An 8,470-nucleotide genomic window follows, 5' to 3' on the forward strand; every position below is an offset into this window, starting at 1 on the left:
AGACCACTTGTATACATTTGGAGGAAAACATGGTGTTTTTCCAGCAAGGCTCACAGTAGACCAGGTGTCCCAAGATTCTGGCTCTAGTGCTGCTGTGGGTGTGTGGCTGTAGGGAGAGGGGCTCAAGAAATTAATTTTGGGATTGAGGCATGTGGAACCTATTTTGATTTTGATTTTTTTTTTTTCACAACTACCATCTGAGTATGCCAGGCTTCCCAAGTTTAGATACGACCATCTGCAGAAGAATTGCTTTCCTTAAGTGGTTAACTTCTGTTTGCCGCTCTGTAAGAAGGCCCAGTTTGGCTTGAAAGTGAAAGCCACTCAGTCATATCCAACTCTTTGTGACCCCATGGACTATACCGTCCATGGAATTCTCCAGCCCAGAATACTGGAGTGGGTATCTTTTCCCTTCTCCAGGGGATCTTCCCAACCCAAGGATCAAACCCAGGTCTCCCGCATTGCAGGCGGATTCTTTACCAGCTGAGCCACAAGGGAAGCCCAAGAATACTGGAGTGGGTAGCCTATCCCTTCACCAGCAGATCTTCCTGACCCAGGAATCGAACCGCGGTCTCCTGCATTGCAGGCAAATTCTTTAGGAACTGAGCTATCAGGGAAGCCCTGAGATTTACCCCCAAATGTGTTTTGAAGCTGGACATTTAAAAGCCACCTACCTCTCCCACCCTGACTTAAGTTATTTTCTTTATTTCATTCCCTGAGGGAGTCTATACACAACTGGAAACTTTGTGTTCAACATAACATGTTCTGTAAACTAAGCTCCCCGTTGCCATGGCGATATACTCTGTTCACACAATTTTGCACTGAAAACTATACTCATATCTGTGACCGTCTTTCTTCACTCTCTCGTAACAATCTGTATTTTCAACATGCTTCTCCATCACTGGGGGAAGTAATCCACCTCCACCAGCCTAAGATCAACACACGCAATCCACCCTTTACCCACGGACAAAACAAAGGAAGTGAAAGTGATGATCGCTCAGTTGTGTCTAACTCTTCGCGACCCCATGAACTGTAGCCCACCAGGCTTCTCTGTCCATGGGATTTTCCAGGCAAGAATACTGGAGTGGGTTACCATTTCCTTCTCTAGGGGATGTTCTTGACCCACAGATCAAACCTGGGTCCTCTGCATTGCTGGGAGACTCTCTACAGTCTGAGTCACCAGAGAAGTCCAACAAAACAAAGAACAGATTGGAAAGGATGAATGAAGAAGTGGTATTTTCCTTTCCCATGAGAAATACTTCTTTGAGCTTGGGAACATGAGGATTTCTGAAGTCCATATAATAATCTAGAACCCAAGGGGTCGCACAGAGTCGGACACGACTGAAGCGACTTAGCAGCAGCAGCAGCAAGTGGTTTCTTAAGTCATAAGGTACCAACGGTTCATAGGAAGCCATGTCCCACTAATCAAAAACAGCTCTGACGTCTCCACATATGTCAAGGTGGGAGAAGCTCCTGTGAGTCACAAGAACACTTCCTTTACTAATCACTGGACTTAAACTTGGTCAAGGTCAAGGCCTCACCCTGAATTCCCATTCCACAACGTGTTCTCTAGTTCACATTTTTAGGATGGTCAAGGTTGGCCTATTCTGACATGGCAGGTAAAGGGAGGCGCATTATTTCAAACACACTTATCAATCATGATTTTTTTCTAAGAATCTTCTTGGCGTCATCCTAACAGAAAACAGCCATCTTGCAAACGCTTCTACGTACCCACAAGTAGATCAAGACAACTGCTGATACAAAAATGAGTATTTCCTTCTCCTACAAGTGCCCTGTTTCTAAAATACAGTAAGTTCCCAACATACACGCCTTCAAGTTGCAAACTTTCAAAGATGTGAACACGTGTTCTCATGTCCAATCACATAAGTCACTTCTCATGTCTGGCTTACATGGTCATGTGCGTGCATCCTTTACAAGTGGTTGCACTGTTGTGTACTTTACAGTACAGTGTGGTATAGAGTATGGTGGTACCGTATCTTTGTTTCAAGCCCAGGATGTCCAGAAGCAAGCGTAAAAGCAGCAGTGATATAACTGGTACAATTGTAATTTTCAAAGTACTATAAGATTAACAATGTTTTATTTTTTGTGTTGGTTTGCTTTTTACGTCATTATTTATGTGAGAAGTATTATAAACCTATTACTGTACAGTACTGTATAGACAGTTGTGTTAGTTGGGTACCTAAGCTAATTTGTTGTACTTGTTTTGTTCAGTCGCTCAGTCGTGTCCGACTCTTTGTCACCCCGTGGGCTGCAGCACACCAGGCTTCCCTTTCCTTCACCATCTCCCAAAGCTTGCTCAAACTCATGTCCATTGATTTGGTGAAGCCATCCAACCATCGCATCCTCTGTCGCCCCCTTCTTCTCCTGCGCTCAATCTTTCCCAGCCTTGGGGGTCTTTTCCAATGAGTCAGCTCTTTGCATCAGGGTACCTGGGCTAACTCTGTTGGACTTGCAAATAAACTGAACTTATCAAGGCGCTCTCAGAATTCCTTCGTGTGTAGGGGACTTCCTGTAAGCTGAAAACATACACTGAAGAAAAGAAGTGTATATTTATACCCACTGATCAAATACTGAGACAAAGGAAGAAACTCCAAATGCTGTTCATCAACCTGTCGGGGCTGAAGAGCTTGGGTCCCCCGGCAGACATTCACTTAAATGTACGTGTTTTCCTCTGAAAAGCCTTGTAACAACAGACCTAGACTCTGCCTGAGTGCCTACTTCCTGGCTCCCTCCTCACAAAAGGCTGATGTGGAATCCCCTGGGCTGCCCCAGACAATGAACTGGGCATCCATCGGGAGTGACTTGTAAACGTGTCCCCTGAACCAGAAACTTCCCAGCCTTTGAGCTGCATACAATTCATTCTCCAGATTCAATACCGTCGTGTGTGTGTATGTGTGTGTGTGTGTGTGTGTCTGTGTGTGTGTGTGTGTGTGTGTAAACGTTTCACCAAGGAAAGACTATCTCCAGATAATTCTCAATTCATCACTTGCTCTTTATTTGTGACCCAGAACATGGTGAGGGGTGGGGAGGAATAGGGAGGCAGTATTTGGCTGGGGAGGGAGAGCAGGATGGAGGGAGTCTGGAGTCACAGAGGGTCTCCGAAAGACAAGCCTTGACAAGGTAAGAGGCATTCTGGAAATTGTACTGGGTTTCATTGAAGATTGGGTATTAAGGCTTCCATTTAATTTGTGGAATAATTGATGGCTGAGTGGATTCCAGGGCTGGGAGGGGAATTGAAGAGGTCGTGTATTGTCTTCTTGTTTTATTGTCTTCAGGTAATAATAACATGCTGAAGCCACCATGGGCAGATGTAAATGTTTTATATTTACAGGGCTCTACTACTCTCTTATGGGATAAGATAAAGAATGGAAAACTAACTCCTCCAGGCACCAAACCTGAGCGGGGGAGAGGCCTGAGGGCAACGCTGACTTCAGACAAGGATGGCGGAGAAACATCAAGGTATGCCCACAATTATACGACGCACAGACTGGATTAAAACACAGATACTGAAATATACCGATCTTTCCTCAAAATTAGGCTATTCACAATTTAGAGCTTTTTTTAAAAATTGTGAATAGCCTAACTTTGAGGAAAAATCGGTATATTTCAGTACAATTTAGAGCTAGTGAAGAAAACCAGTGTAAAAGAATTTTAATACTAAGCTGCTTAGAGAAACATTGGCAAAAACATGAGTTTTATCAGAAGGCCCAAGAGCCTGCTCTTGATGTCAGGCTCTTTTAGACGCCCTACCACTGCGATTATTAACATGCCCTTCATTATCATTCACTGTTTGATGATGCTTTTCACGTGGGCACAAAGCTCCATGTCATCGCAGTATATGCCTACTCCAGCTAATAACTGCCACCTCTCTCAGCAACAACGGAACAGAGAATAATACTCTTTTTTCAGGGTGTCCATCCCATTTACCACTAACTGTTCCTTTTTAAAACAGAGATTAAGCTCCTTCCTGCCATATCACCAGATATTCCAAGGGCAATTTTTAAAAACTAGGATATGATTAAAACACACAGATTTCCCCAATCGTCTGCAAAATGAGATTTTCTACTAGCCTTGAAAATCAACCTCCATTTTAACAGCCTTGTCTTTACCTGGGTGAACCCCATCAGGTACTATTCAGTACATGGTTTCTTAGCTTGGCTACCCCCCAGTAACTGCAAAAAAAATGAAACAGAAATGCAACTTTCAAAATAGCATATACATACATGCATAACTGAAGCACTGTGCTGTGTATCTGAAACTAACACAACACTGTAAATCAACCATACTTCAATAATTAAAACAAAAACAACCCCAAACCCACTCCTCCTTGGCTCCAGCCTCTAAAGTTCAGAGAGTGATTGTTTAGCTTGATGGAGACTTTGAGGTCAGGCTGAAGGACTGCAAGACAGAAAGCATTCGTGTTCATTTATTCAGTCAATGTGTGAAAATTGCATGCTAAGTAAAATTTTAATTTTGTTTTTTTTTAAAAAGCACATACATGTTTTGGGTTTTTAAATTCATAATTAACAGTCAATAGCTATGGCCTTGAAATGACTTGGAAACTTGGCTCTTACCCAAGGAATGAAGAAATTTGGGAATTCTTAAAAAAGTTCTTTGTGGCATTCATAATGTTCATGGCCATGAATGAAATGTAACTGCATATAATGGAAGCAAAGAAAGTCTAAGGCCTTAAACACACCACACACACGGCATTATTTCTTCATATGGTCAGAAATGCAACTGATTATAAGGGATTACATTTGCCTAAATGTCCATCTGTTTCTAACAGTGGGTGGCTTGGTCCCTGCTCTGAAAATAGCTTCCATGACCTGCAGCTCATTCCCATGCCACAGGCTTGGCTGGCCTCCGCAGGGCACCAACTTTTGCCCAGTCCCCCCACCTCCCCCTCAACTTGGCTCTCAGTACATCCACTCGGTCTTGACCATATGCCTTCTGTTTACTTTCCCAGTCCTACTTGGCCCTGTTCCCTCTCCCCCTGACCTTAGCTCTCTCCCAGAATCCTAAGCGTTTGCAGTCAGGTCCCCAGCCTGCCTACCCAGCATGACCCTGGGTCCACCATTCAGGGTTGCTGCCACCATGGGGAGGGGCGGTCATGTTCATCTGTTAACACTCCCCTGCCCCTCCCACCCTCCCCACATAAAACTGGGTGCATCAGACATAGCAGAAGCAGACTGAAGTAAGTCAGAAAGAAAAACACCAATACAGTGTATTAATGCATATATATGGAATTTAGAAAGACGGTAACGATGACCCTATATGCAAGACAGCAAAAGAGATACAGTTGTAAAGAACAGACTTTTGGACAGACTTTTGGAGAAGGCAAGGGTGGGATGATTTGAGAGACTAGCATTGAAACATGTATATTACCATATGTGAAGTAGATCACCAGTCCAGGTTTGATGCATGAGACAGGGTGCTCAGGGCTGGTGCACTGAGATGACCCTGAGGGATGGGTTGGGGAGGGAGGTGGGAGAGGGGCTCAGGATGGGGGACATATGTATATCCATGGCTGATTCATGTCAATATATGGCAAAAACCACTACAATATTGTAAAGTAATTCGCCTCCAATTAAAATAAATAAATTAATTTAAAAAAAGGGAGATGTAGCAGGAGAATGTGTGGTGACCACATCAACACGCCACCAATGCCAAGCAAAGTCGGGTGTGGGGCAAATTTTGTTAGACGTGACCTCCACCTCCTGGTTCTCAACTATTTTGTGCTCTTGGTGGTACTGGCTCCTCCTAGGGTACTTACCATTCTCAGGTGCTTCACTTCCCTAAACCTCCTCATAATAAAAAAAAAACAAACGAGGGATGACAGCTTCACATTGTCCCTAATCCTTTGGGATAACTGTGCTCAAGGTCTTACTTGAAAGAAGAGGCCGTTCCCAGCACTTGGCACGCTGGGCTGCATCGCATGCTTCAGGTTCAGCTCAAACGTCCCCTCCTCAGTGAGCCTTCCCTGACCTCCCTCTGAAGTGGCCTCCTCCAGGGACCCCTCCACCACACTGTTCTTTCCTCCATGGTACTAACACAATCTGTTGATTCTTTTGTTGGTTTACTGTCTCTCCACGACCTCGTGCCCCCATAAGGTTAGCTCTACGAAGGCAGGTTCTTTACAGAATCTATTCTGTTACTGTGTGCCTTCTATGTCTAGAGGAGTGCCCGGCACGTACTGAAAAGTGCAAGTGAAAGCATTTGTCGCTCAGTTGTGTCCAATTCTTTTGACTGCATGGACCATAGCCTGCCAGGCTCCTCTGTCCATGGGATTCCCCAGGCAAGAGTATTGGAGTGGGTTGCCATTTCCTTCTCCAGGGGATCTTCCCGACCCAGGGATCGAACCCACATCTCCTGCATTGCGGGCAGATTCTTTACCGTCTGAGCCACAGTGTCCTGTCTTGAGGCATGCCAAGCACATAGTGGGTACACAGGAAGTAAAACCTGAGTGGATGCATGTGAGGAGGATTTCGTGGGGAGGAGAAAGTTACACAGTTCCTGATATCATACCAGGTAAACCCACTGTTCATACATGTGTCTAGTGCTGTGTGACATGGTCAGGAGAGGAGAAATCCTGAGTGGATTAAATCCTTGAGTGGATTAAAGGTCTCTGTTGTCTGATGTCTAAAAGAAAGAATGCAACAGAGAAACATGCCATTCTTCATGCCTCCAGTATGAAATGCACACTCACTGTGTGTACATATTTCAGCTTCATGAGAGCCCTGATCAGGGGCACTGGCTGCCAACCCCAGAGCTACCACCGACCAGTCAGGTGAACTTGTGCACAGGTGCCTCACTTCTTTGGCTCTCCTTTCCTTCTCAGGAGTACATAGCTAACACTCACCTTCTCAGTCTTCACAACAACGCTATGTGACGGGGACAGAGCTTACGCCACGATGCGGAGAAGTTACACAGACAGGGGGAGGGAGGGTGAGTCACTCCCCTGGTCACAATTATCAAACTCAACAGCTGGGATCCGGGCCGAGGGCTGATTCTAGGATTCCTGCCCTCAACCAAGTCCCTTTCTGCTCTCGAGTTTTATTATGTCACGAGAGTTAAGTGAGAAAAAGACAGACCTCCAAATGAGAACACAGTTGTGGTCTTTCCCTGCCACCATTCCTGATTTTATTTATATTTTTAATTGGAGGTTAATTGCTTTACAATGTTGTACTGGTTTCTGCTTACCACAACGTGAATCAGCTGTAAGTATACACATAGCCCCTCCCTCTGGAGCCTCTCTCTCACCACTCCCCCATCCCAGCCCTCTGGGTCATCACAGGGCACCGAGCTGAGCTCCCCGTGCTATACAGCAGCTTCCCCCCAGCTATCTGTTTTACACATGGTAGTGTACATATGTCAATATTATTCTCTCGGTTCATCCCACCCTTTCCTTCCCCTGCTGTGTCCACAAGTCCATTCTCTATGTCTGCATCTCTATTCCTGCCCTACAAATAGGTTCATCAGTACCATTTTACCAGATACAATCGTGGCCTTGAATAAAACTATTTTTTTCCTTTTTTAGTGTTACCAAGGCCTCACTGTACATTTTCCCTTTAACCAAGATGATTTTTTAACATAAGTTTCCCTGAAGAAGAGCTTGAAATGGAGAGATTTGGTGACTAGCTTTACTCAGTTTAATGCTGGGAATGGTTTTTGGCTCAAAAGCCTACCAGCTCTAACATAAAAAGCATGCTAATATTTTAGGAATCACCATCTTTTACATTTCTACTTACTGCACATCCTGGACTCAGGTCTCTCAATTTGCTTTCTGTGGTAGCTTAGACAAAATGGATAGAGGCCACATACACGATTGCTGCTTATAATTTTTTTCAACTAATAAAAGATTTCAGATGGATGTCCTGACTATGTGTTTAGAGAAATCAATCTCTTAAAAACAAACAAAAATGACAAATCTCTTGGTATCTCACTCCTAGAGATCGGTGCCTATCCAAAGGTTTGTATTTACATTGTGGCAAAATTTGTTTTTAAACTCATGAGAACATTCTGAAATGCAAAGTGAAGTACCAATAAAATTAAGCCTAAAAGAAGGAGGGAAGTACAGGCCACTGTTCCAATATGTCCCAGTGAATTTAATTCTAAAATGGGTGATGTACACTCACATACCCCCAACCCTCTTCATGCCACCCATTCTTAATTCTTTCCTTAAGTTTCTTAAATATGACCTTTGGTTGACAAGGTACGATGGGCTTCTACCTCAAACCCACTCCACAACCCCAGAGGACATCCTGTGAATTACGTCCAAGACGGCTGCAGGTCATGAGCACAGGAAATGGAAATGTTGGTTCAAGATTAGTAAAGTTCAGCCAAACTGGTGTAGCGGTGGGGAAATACCATCAAAACTAGGAACACTATTTCATCACTAGTTCCCCAAGCCATCATTCCCGAAACTTCCCTTCCCAGGTGAAATGATTCA

At 44.2% G+C, this 8,470-nt stretch overlaps 1 protein-coding gene across 8 annotated transcripts in view; it reads right to left on the reverse strand.

The window, feature by feature from the left end:
* MAPRE2 (microtubule associated protein RP/EB family member 2) overlaps positions 1 to 8,470 on the reverse strand; it is a 208,534-nt gene that overhangs the window by 80,738 nt on the left and 119,326 nt on the right. The gene's annotated exons all lie outside the window — the stretch shown is intronic.

This window comes from Giraffa tippelskirchi, chromosome 14 (genome assembly GCF_054371585.1).
Source record: "Giraffa tippelskirchi isolate mGirTip1 chromosome 14, T2T-mGirTip1v1.2.pri, whole genome shotgun sequence".
Taxonomy (NCBI): domain Eukaryota; kingdom Metazoa; phylum Chordata; class Mammalia; order Artiodactyla; family Giraffidae; genus Giraffa; species Giraffa tippelskirchi.